Below are 11,323 nucleotides of genomic sequence, written 5' to 3' on the forward strand. Positions count from 1 at the left end.
AAAGGCCTGGTCTCTGCTGAGAGGGTAGAACAAATGCAGAAAATGACGTAAGTGGGAGGGACGGTCGGGCATGGGTAGTCCAGCTTGAATATCCTGGGTGTCAAGGCACTTTCCTTATTTCTGTCACAGTGCAAGTTAATCCAGCTCCAGTGGTGAAACTGAAAGCAGCAGTAGTTAATCTTGAAGAAAATGTAAATCGCCCGAGTTCCTCGAGCGCCCGGCTAGCTCAGTCGGTAGAGCATGAGACTCTTAATCTCAGGGTCGTGGGTTCGAGCCCCACGTTGGGCGTAACATGTCGTTTTGCTCCCAAATCCGCCTCTTCTTAGAAAAACATATTCCGTTGGGGCAACTTTGTATGTGCAATTCTTATTTCGGCCCTTTGTGGATAGGCACTTATTCTTCATCTAATCTGTCCTTTGGTAACAAGATGAGTTTTTCCTTGTGGTTAAGTATATATGATAAAATTTACTATTTTAACCATTTCTTGTGTTCAGTTCTGTGGCATTAAATGCATTCACGTTGCTTTTGCAACCATCACCGCCAACTATATTCAGACCTTTTTCTTCTTTACCCAACTGAAACTCCCATTAAGCACTAATTTCCCATTTCTCCTTTCCCCATCTTCCGGCAAGCGCTCACACAATATTTTGTTTTGTTTTGTTTGAGACAGAGTCTCACTTGATCACCCTCGTGGCGTCACAGCTCACAGCAACCTCAAACTCTTGGTCTCAAGCGATTCTCTTGTCTCATTCTCCCAGGTAGCTGAGACTACAAGTGCCCGCCACAAGGCCAGGCTATTTTTAGAGAGGGGAGGAAGGTGGTGTCTGGCTCTGGCTCAGGTTGGTCCAACCCGTGAGCTCAGGCAGTTCACACACCTTGGCCTCCCAAGTGCTAGGATTACAGGCGTGAGCCACCGCACCCAGCCCAGTATCTATTCTTTTTGACTGTCTTATTTCACTTAGCATAACATCTGCAAGGCTCATCTGTATCACAGCGTGTTAGAATTTCTTACTTCTTAAAGCTGATTAATATACCATTGTACCCACATTTTCTTTATCTATTCATCTGCTGCTGGACGTTTGCCTACCATCTATCTTTTGGCTTTTGCACTATAAATGTGGATATACAAATATTTGTTTGAGTTCTGAGTTCTGCTTTTCACTTCTTTTGTGTACACATCTACAAGTGAAATTGCTGAGTCATATGGTATTTCTATGTTTAAGGTTTTGAGGAATGGCCATACTATTTTCCACAAACTCTGCACCACAAAACAAGACTTTTAAAACATTTTTTGAATAGGTTATACTATATGGCTAAAAAAAATAGCATGGTAATAAGATATTCAGGGAAAATCATTAAACTCCCTCCTTAGGTAATAATTTTTGTATCTGCATGCATATTCTTTCACAGATTTTGATGCAAGTATGGTTTATTTTCCAGTATTTTACACAAAAAGGTAATTATGACTAAATTATCTTTTGAATATTGTTCCACTTCAAGATATAGAAAATATCCTCGATCTTTTTTTGCAGCTGCTCAATATTCTGCTGTAGATGACTTATAGTTTATTTAAAAGATACTTACTAATGAGCATTTATATTGTTTCCAATCTTTTGTTATCATAATCAATGTCACTGCCTGTCCTACAGGATAATACCCACTTGAGGGCTTACAAGGTACCACCTGGCAAGGAGAAGGAGTGTCCATTTCAGTTATGGTTTGTAATCCTATTCTATATTACAACATAGTTTTTTCTCTTTTCAGGCCTGTTTTTGTGGAGGCTGTCATATTCTCTTCACTTGCAAAGCCAGGGCATCATTGAAAAGGCCTGCTCAGTTTATTTCTTACTCCGCAAATATTCTTCCTGGGACAGGAAGAATTCAACTAGACATAAGGAATCAAATTTGTATATGATTTTTTATTTGGTCTTGGTATCATATGGGGAATATATTATTAGATTACAGATGTGTTTTGTAAAGTAGGTCTACAAGAATGATTACATACCAGGCTCTGTGGCCCATACCTGTAATCCCAGCACTCTGGGAAGCCAAGGTGTGTGGACTGCTTCAGCTCAGGACTTTAGACCAGGCTGAGCAAGAGCGAGGCTCCTGATCTCTATTAAAAATAGAAAAATTAGGGCGGCGCCTGTGGCTCAGTCGGTAAGGCGCCGGCCCCATATACTGAGGGTGGCGGGTTCAAACCCGGCCCCGGCCGAACTGCAACCAAAAAAATAGCTGGGCGTTGTGGCGGGCGCCTGCAGTCCCAGCTACTCGGGAGGCTGAGGCAAGAGAATCGCTTGGGCCCAGGAGTTGGAGGTTGCTGTGAGCTGTGTGAGGCCACGGCACTCTACCGGGGGCCATGAAGTGGAACTCTGTCTCTACAAAAAAAAAAAAAAAAGAAAAATTAGGCAGGGGTTGTGGCTGGCACCTGTAGTCCCAGCTACTTGGGATGCTAAGGTAGGCCGATTGCTTAAGCCAGGAGTTTGAGGTTGCTGTGAGCTAGTCTGATGCCAGGGCACTCTAGCCTGGGGTGATGGAGTGAGGGTCTGTCTCAAATAAATAAAAAATTAAAAAAATAAAATTTAAAACACAAGTTATCTCCTAGTTTTACTTATTTGTGACTATTATCTAGCTAGTCTAAAAATTCTACAGTGTCACTGGTTTCTCTTTACTAAACTTGAGCAAGTCATTCTCCCAGGGTCTGTGTGCCATCAGGAAAGATGGTTCAATGTCATCAAATACTTCATTATTTCATTTCTGTTTATATCATATTACATTGGTATAAGAGTACCAGTTCCCCAGATTTAAAAAAGCAAAAAAGGCATGTCTCAGTTGCATGTTGGTATGCTAGGGAATGCAAATTTGGGGCAAGGAGGAAACTGAAATGTCAACCAGAGCACCATAATTCTGGAGGACCGCCTGCAAGAGGAAGAGTGGCCAAAAGGCTGACCCAGAATGACCTCCTTTTCTACTCTATGTCAGGACCAACTGGACTAGGAATCACTGGATATTTTGGGAAACTCTCCCAGCTTATCACTGTCATTTGAGATATTTAATAGCTAGGGATGAGTAGGGGAGGCATTTGAATATAGAAAAGAATATATATTTACTTTGTGATTAATAGTCAATAGAGATGTAAAAATGTTAAAGCCTAGTTTTTCTAAAGTTTTAAAATTCAATTTATAAATATTATTGTTTTCTATAAAGCTAGCAACTTTTTTTTTTTTGAAACAGAGCCTCAAGCTGTCACCCTGGGTAGAGTGCTGTGGTATCACCACTCACAGCAACCTCCAACTCCTAGGCTTAAGCCAGTCTCCTGCCTCTGCCTCCCAAGTAGCTAGGACTACAGGTGCTGGACACAACGCCAGGCTATTTTTTGCTTGCAGGTATCATTGTTCTTCGAAGGGCATGGGCTGGATTCAAACCCACCAGCTCAGCTGTATGTGGCTGGTGCCTTAGCCACTCGAGCCACAGGTGCCAAGCCAAAGTTAGCAATTTTTGAAAAAAATCTCTTTCACTGGTTTCTTCACGAATTAAGGCTATCAAATGGATTAATTCTGAACATCTAAGCTGTTGATATTCTCTTAGACATTTTAAATTATAATTACAAACTTTATATTATGGAACCCTCATTTAGTAGACAAGGAGATGGAAGCGCTGAGCAATTAAGTCACACAGATGGAAATGGAAAGTTGTTTACTGTTACAGGTCCCTGCTTTCATGGCTAACCCATATCACTTTTAAAATAAAGCTAAGTTCTTTATCTGTCTTTATTTACCAACTCTGCCCTGAAGACATACTGCCGTGTGCCTTGTTAGCCTGGGAATCCCCCTAAGACTGTGGATATGATGTCCTTCACTCGTTTTTCATTCCATTTGCAAAACCAAAACTGCAAATGATGTGGATAGGATCATAGATACGTATTTGAGGAGGTATAACCTCCTTACCTGCCTTTTTCAGATGGTCTTGAATACATCAAGCTCGCCTTCTCCAGGGACTTGTAAGCTACTGCTCTCTCTCCCAAAGGCTTCTTCTCAAGATCTCTGGAAGGTCTTGGCCCCTCTTTCCAATGCCTGCCACTCTATCAAATCACCCTCCTTAATTTTCTCTCAGTCCTTATCTCTTTCCAAGATGATTTCAGTTATCTGCTTACTCACTTGTTATATAAATTGCCCCAGAAAGTGAACTCCAGGAGGGCAGGGAGCAAGTCTGTCTATTTCACTGCACTGTAAATTAATGAATAAATTAAGTTTCATTTTTATAGAGGCAGACTACAAGTATGATGCAAATATGCAAGGAATCGATGCCTGCCCAGCACCTAGGACAGTGCCTAATCCATAGTAAGGGCTCAATTCACAAGATTTGTATTCATTAGGATTATTCCCTAAGTCTCAAAGGGCTCCAGAGTAACAGAAAAAAAAAAAAAAAAAAAAACAGAATGAAAGGACACAGTCAGTGATGTGACTACAGGAGACTAGCCCACAAGATCCATAAGGATTGTAAAACAAAGAATGAGTGGGAGTGGATGACACAGGGATGGAGGGAGAGGGAGAGGTGTGGAAGCTGGGTGATGCATACTTGGGGTTTTGCTATAGCATTCTCTCTACTTTAAGTTTTCTAATAAAAAGCTTTAAAAAGAAAGCAAAAGAGAATATGATTGCTTTTGAGTGAAAGGTTAAAAATCTAGGCAGATAATTTTATAGAGAAATGATGTCTGGCTTGCACCCGTAGCACCGTGGTTATGGCTGGTGGGTTCGAACCCCACTCAGGCCAGCTAAACAATGACAACTACAACAAAAAATAGCCAGGTGTTGTGGCAGGCACCTGTAGTCCCAGCTACTTAGGAGGGTGAGGCAAGAGAACTGCTTAAGCCCAAGAGTTGGAGGTTGCTGTGAGCTGTGACAACACAGCACTCTACCGTGGGTGACATAGGAAGACTCTGTCTCGGAAAAAAAAAAAAAAGAAAGAAAGAAAAGAAATGATGTCTGGGTTTATCTGGGAGAAAAGAAAAAAAAATCAAACAAACTTGTAATGATCTAGGAAAGATGTAATTAAATAGAACCATCAGTGTGAACTCACATTCCTTAAACTATTTCTCTGGGGTACTGGCAAATGGGGGAGCCAGGATTCTCAGCTTCATGCATTATCCTGGAACCCAGAGTGAACTCTTTTCTTTCACTCTTCACTGAAAAAACTTGAGTTCCCTGAAGATTCCCCTGCTAGGTGGGGCAGAGAAAATTACAGATGGGCCCTAAGCCTGGCTGCTGCCAGAAAACAAGGCTGCTTTCAAATTCTCAGAGTGATGCCAAAACGACAAAAAGCCAGTATAAAGAGGTTTCCACTGAAAAACAGCTATGATTTAAGCATGAAAAGGGAATAATAATAGTGTTGCACTAGAGTTAACTGAATCAAGATGAGTCCAGAAAAGCTCTAAAGCCATAATGACAAGTTAGCACTAAGTGTAACCCCAAAGAAACATGACTATAAAGAGACTGCTTCTGGTACATCCTGTTACCTAGCACAGATAGTTTATTGGTGTCGATTGTGTGGCTTGGAATTGTTTGCCTTGGAATTCTTTCCACAGGAAGACTGGTGGGAACTGATTTATGTTAGCTAAGGCACAAACCAAAATCCTCTCACTGAGCGATGGTCCTGGCTTCCCAGAGTCCCGGGACGCAAGGCAGGTCAGCTTGAAGGGGACGCTGAAGACACTCTGCCAGTCCAGAGCCTGGGATCCAGAGTCCCGGGACGCGAGGGAGGTCAGCTTGAAGGGGGCACTGAAGACACTCTGCCAGTCCAGAGCCTGGGATAGAAGTGGGAGAGGCCTGCAGGGATCCACCTCAAATCCATCAATATAGAGTGAGAGGGGAAAACAGGAAGAAGTTGGTTAGTAGAGGAACTCTAAGAGAGTTCTCCTAGGTGGGGTCCAGAATCTTTCTCTTTTTGCCCTTCCAGGTCTCTAAATTCCATGCTAGTTCTCAGACGTGCTGATCTGCGAATTTCGCGACGGTATACTACTGTTACAGAAAAGCAGCGATTAAGAAACGGCCACAGGCAGGCGCTGTGGTCACCCGCGGCGCAGTGGCTCTCGCCTGTAATCCTAGCACTTTGGGAGGCCGAGGCGCTTGGATTGCTTGAGCTCAGGAGTTCCGAGACCAGACTGAGCAAGAGCAAGACCCTTTCTCTACTAAAAATAGAAAGATTAGCAGGCGTCATGGTGGGCACCTGTAATCCCAGCCACTCAGGAGGTTGAGACAAAAGGATCGCTTGAGCCCAAGAGTTTGAGGTTGCTGTGAGTTATGATGTCAGAGCACTCTACCCAGGGCACGGAGTGAGACTCTGTCTCAAAAAAAATGAAAGAAAAAGGAAAAGAAAGAAAGAAAGAAGGAAGTAAGGATGAAAGGAGGGAGGAAGGGAGAAGGGGAGGGGAGGGGAGGGAGGGGGAGGAGGCACGACGTTGGTATTTGTGCGTGTGCAAGTTATGCTAATGAAGTGCCTAACAAGTTTGGCTACCACTGCCCTATCTTTAGTTAGACTTTGTGGAAATTTTAAAGATAATTTGATTTACCACTTTGGTGTTTTATTTATTCCACTTTCAAGTCGGGCAGAAGTGCAGGGAAGGAAGGCGCTGGTCACATGTGTTGCATCTGCCCGTCTGGCCTGTGGAAGTTGGAACTCATTTCCAGGCGTGAAAACAGGCTGCGCTGCCTGAGGCCACGCGGACAAGGGTGTCTCTCGACGTGTCCCAGCTAAGAGAGCTCGGTATAAGGACGGTGCCACCACTGCCGCTGGCTTCCCAACACCGACGTTCCTCTGGACCCAGGCCAGGATGCGGGAAGAGGGAGGCTGACAGATCCCGCTTTCCGCTTCCCTCCTCGCCTCTGCGGGCGGTGGGCGGGCTGCAGGACACATGCGAGTGGGCAGTGCAGGACGCGCGGGGAGCCGGGCCGGGGCGGGCACCCCCTGAAGACAGGTAGGGGGTGCCGGGCTGGGAGAGAAACCGATCCGCTCTCGCGGAGTCCGCGGTGTAGCGCATCAGCGATCGTGGGGGGGCCCGAGAGTTCCACCCAACGGGCTGTCCTTGGAAGTCGCAAGACTCCCTGCCATCCATCCCAGCTCCTGCACTCGGCAGCCCGCGCAAACGCTGCTTTCTCGCCTGTGCTTCACTTGAACTTATCCCTGGGTCCTGGTTCTTTAGCTCCGCCTGCCCATGTTTCATCATCTTATGAGACGTGTTTGTGCCTTGATGGTCTGGTATGTAAACTGGGAACAATAATACTAGCTCCCTCTGTGGGCAACACAGGGCCAGTCACATAGACAACCACACCCACATCCACACCCAGGATATCATCACCAGTGATTGTCCTTCCTAGGAACACTTTTCCTCTGCCTGTACTCCCACCATAAGTCCTTTCCCAACCCATTCTTGCTGGCACTTTGTAATATTTCATTTGCCGTTGTGTGGCATTCTTGTGCCGCTGGCTATAAGTGACCCGCCAGGACTCGGAGTTCTGTGAAGGCATTTCCTAATGACATAAGACCATCTTCTTCGCACCTACAGGCCCAGACCTGGAATATACAGGTTGAAGAGAAAGAGCATTGGTAATGGATTGGAAAAGACAGGAGCATGGATAACAATAATCAAACATATATGAATGTAATTAAATATATCCACATACATTCAATGGCAAATGACTAAAGTAAAAGTATATTCAGGTCAGAAGAAACTCCCTTGGTTGTAAAAGGGGTATGAGAACGTTTCTGCCCAGTTTCGAACAAGGGACGACTTTTCCAGTGTTAGGTGAATGTGACAACTGCCACACTACAAAAACCCACAGCTGGCATCTTTGCATAAATTTTGTAAGATGTCACTTCCATCCAGTAGTCGGAATCCCATTGCTGGTCCCCTCACAAGCCAGCGACCCTTGGAATCATTCTTCCCCTAACATTAGTCTTCTGGTGCCCTGGTAACCAGGTTTGTCAAACCACAGAGAGTGATCTCAGCAAGTAGTGAAATCAGATCCGTCTAGCAATTAAAATGAAAAGAACGAGTGAAGACAGAATAAAAGTAGTGAGCCCCAAAAGAGGTAAATGTGGCTTCAAAGGCTTAAGACTGGATTTTGCCTCCTCATTGGTTCCTCTCTTCCAGGAAAGACAGCCAGAGGGTTTCAGTTTTCACATAATTTGTGCTCCATGGGCAGAGAAAATTTAAAAAAATGCAACATTCACCAAATTATAGGAGATTTGAATATGTTTATCAAAACGTAAGTTAAAGTAAATGTAAAAATCAAACAATGAAATCATTTTATATATGCTTTTAGAAATAATTGTGTATTGCTATTATGCAAAATTATTTTAAAAGTGAAAAATAGAAATTAATGAATATCAAAGTTTAAGCCAGTTTTTTAAATAAACCTGAAACTTTTATTAAACTTGTAATGAAATCTTTTGAAGTATTTTTATAAAAATAAAATTCGTCACTCAAATGTATGTACAGAGTTGGACGAGGTTTAAAGTGTGCTATACTATGTAGATCTGCATACCTACACATGTATATGCAAATATAAGAGTAGCATGGATTAATTAATACTGCTGAATGTTTTCCTGTCGCCAACGCTGATTTCCTAATACCTTGGGAGCCAGAAGGAAGGCTGAGTGGTGCTGAGGTATTAGCTGTGCCTGTGACCCAGAACCCCTGTCTACCATCAGGGCTCAGGGCTGGAGCTTGTCTTGTTTGAGTCTGGTTCTCTGGTTAAAGTCATCATGTGGCCCAAGCCAAGGAGGTTTTACTGCCTTCTATTACTGGACCGTGTGCTGAATTTGACTCTGCTGATCTCTTCCTCTCTCTTGCACATCACAATTCCCTAGGTCTTGGTGGGCTTTGCTGCAAGTTCTCTTCCTACACTGCCTCCTTCTCGATCTACCCGAGGCTCTGTGTCCCCAGAGGTCCCATTGGGCTCGTTGCATGAACTGGCATTTTAGTTCTGCACCTTGGGCTCCAGCAGTGAACTTCAGGTCCACCTGTGTGTTGGGCGTGCCCTTTTAGATGTCTCAGCATCTCTGGCCCAGGCTATTCAAGGCTTCTCTCTACTTTTGTTTTCTTACCCTGCCCCTCCTCCATCCTCAGCCTCTGATCTTGGTTATGAATCCACCCAAAGCTCCAGCCCCTCTCCCTGACACAGTGTAATGTCCCCTCAGACTCCCTGCTTCCAACATTCCTGAAGGAATCCCTCTAAAATGTAAATCAGAGCGAATTTATTGGTCTCCCCAGGTCCCATCTCTATGGGAGTGGTCTTAGGGTCTCACCCTAGCTTCAGTAAACTGACTCCAGGGCAGCTAAGTAGGTCGACCCCAACACCCAGGTAGGTCATCTGGTAAACAGAAGGTGCCTAAACATGTGCTGAACTTGAGCAAAGGCCATGGCTGTCGTTGTTGCAATCCATTCCAGAAATTCTGTCCTCCTGTACCTCTCATCCATTATCCGAGAGTCAGCAAAGGGCTATAAGGACTGTGTAGGCACCCCAGGGGCGGGTCTTCCGCCCACCTACAAGAGGCCACCCAGGGTCGCCCACGATTCAGCACCCACCAGGGTTAGGTCTATATTGTTTTTGTAACTAAAGTGCCTGATAAGTTCCAAAACAACTTCCGCCCAACGTGGGGCTCGAACCCACGACCCTGAGATTAAGAATCTCATGCTCTACCGACTGAGCTAGCCGGGCACCTGACGACAGAATCTCTTTGTTATGTCTCAAGAGACCAACCAAGGTTCAGCTGCAGTGGTGCCACACACTCTCTATGCGGTGAGCCCACTGAGGACCTGCTCTGTGCTATGCGCTAGAGCCGAGAGTCCAAAATCCGCCAGCCCTGGACAGGACAGAAGTAGCCGCACGGGCTTCCGAGGGGAAGTGCAAGAGTTAGGTAGGGCATGAGACCTGAACTTAACATTTCAGGGTTTCACGAAGGGCCTCCCCAGTGAGCGGGGGTCTATTTCAGCGCCGCTCTCTCTGGAACAGACGATGTCTTGCCCTTCGTGTGACATGGAACGCAGTTCTCCGGCAGGGAGCGGGTAAAGAGTTCCCTGAATCAAAAATTTGTTTCCGCCCGGTCTCGAACCGGGGACCTTTCGCGTGTGAGGCGAATGTGATAACCACTACACTACGGAAACCACCGAAGGAACACTTTCACTGGCATCATTTTGAAGCTACGCAAAACTGGGTATGATGTGAGGCCAGAGTTCTGGCGAGACAGCGGACCAGTGCGGCGGCCGGGTGAACTGTGTCTAGGTTCTGTGGCCCGACTTCCCCAAGGCAGAGTCCGCAGTCTCTAGCATGGCCTGGTATAGTTCAGCCACAAGGGTTTGGTTTTGTCGTGTTTCATAGGACGTCCTCAGAAGCTAGGGAAGCCCGCGTCCACCTGGCGTTTTCAAACCATGAGGCGGGAAGCGCGTGGAGTGGGAGTAAATTCTACATCTCCCGCCCGGCATCAAGGAGTTCCCGGCACTCACTGGTGATTCTGTGCAAGAATCGTGGTCCTACAATTTAACCCAATTGGAGCCTCTGCTTTTAAGATGGCATTCCATTGGGTCAAACCTCTAGGCATCTCAACTACAAAGCATGAGTGGTGCACAGCTCAGAAAGAAGCTTTCTTTCTTTCTTTCTTTTCTGACATAGAGTCTCACTATGTCGCCCTCCCTAGAGTGCTGTAGCATCACAGCTCACAGCAACTTCAACCTCTTGGGCCCAACGATTCTCTTGCCTCAGCCTCCCAAGGAGCTGGGACTACAGGCGCCCGCCACAACACCGGCTATTTTTCTTTCTTTTCTTTCCTTTTATTATTATTATTATTTTTTGTAGTTGCCCTTGTTCTTTAGCAGGTCCGGCCTGGGTTCCAACCCGCCAGCCTCGGTATAAGTGGCCAGCGCTCTAGCCAGTGAGCTACGGGAGCCAAGCCTTCTTTCTTGTTTTTAGATATACATTGGCTAGGTTCCAAATTCAAAGGCTAGTGAACGACATATACGAAAAAGTGTCTTTGCTATCCCCAAGTCGCAGCGTTACCCAAAACACTCGGCTGCAAGTATTCTTCCACAGACGATGATGATAATAAAGGGTAGCTAACCCCTCTATGGCTCTACGTGCTAGACAACGTTCTAATCGGTTTATGTGACATTAACCTTTTTGTTTGTTTGTTTAAGACAGAGTCTCACTTTGTCGCCCTCGGTAGAGTGCTGTTGCGTCACAGCTCACAGCAACCTTAAGCTCTTGGGCTTAAGCGATTTTCTTGCTCAGTCTCCGAAGTAGCTGGGACTACAGATGCTCACAGGTGCT

General features: G+C 45.4%; 3 non-coding genes across 3 annotated transcripts; 1 reads left to right on the forward strand and 2 right to left on the reverse strand.

The window, feature by feature from the left end:
- The first annotated feature begins 215 nt into the window (after nt 1-215).
- TRNAK-CUU (transfer RNA lysine (anticodon CUU)) lies at nt 216-288 on the forward strand. The gene has a single exon. It is a non-coding gene; the product is annotated as a tRNA-Lys (tRNA).
- Nucleotides 289-9,645: 9,357 nt separating this feature from the next.
- Nucleotides 9,646-9,718, reverse strand: TRNAK-CUU (transfer RNA lysine (anticodon CUU)). The gene has a single exon. It is a non-coding gene; the product is annotated as a tRNA-Lys (tRNA).
- A 373-nt stretch (nt 9,719-10,091) lies between these two features.
- On the reverse strand, nt 10,092-10,164 carry TRNAV-CAC (transfer RNA valine (anticodon CAC)). Its single transcript has one exon. It is a non-coding gene; the product is annotated as a tRNA-Val (tRNA).
- Nucleotides 10,165-11,323: the final 1,159 nt, after the last annotated feature.

This window comes from Nycticebus coucang, chromosome 17 (genome assembly GCF_027406575.1).
Source record: "Nycticebus coucang isolate mNycCou1 chromosome 17, mNycCou1.pri, whole genome shotgun sequence".
NCBI lineage: Eukaryota > Metazoa > Chordata > Mammalia > Primates > Lorisidae > Nycticebus > Nycticebus coucang.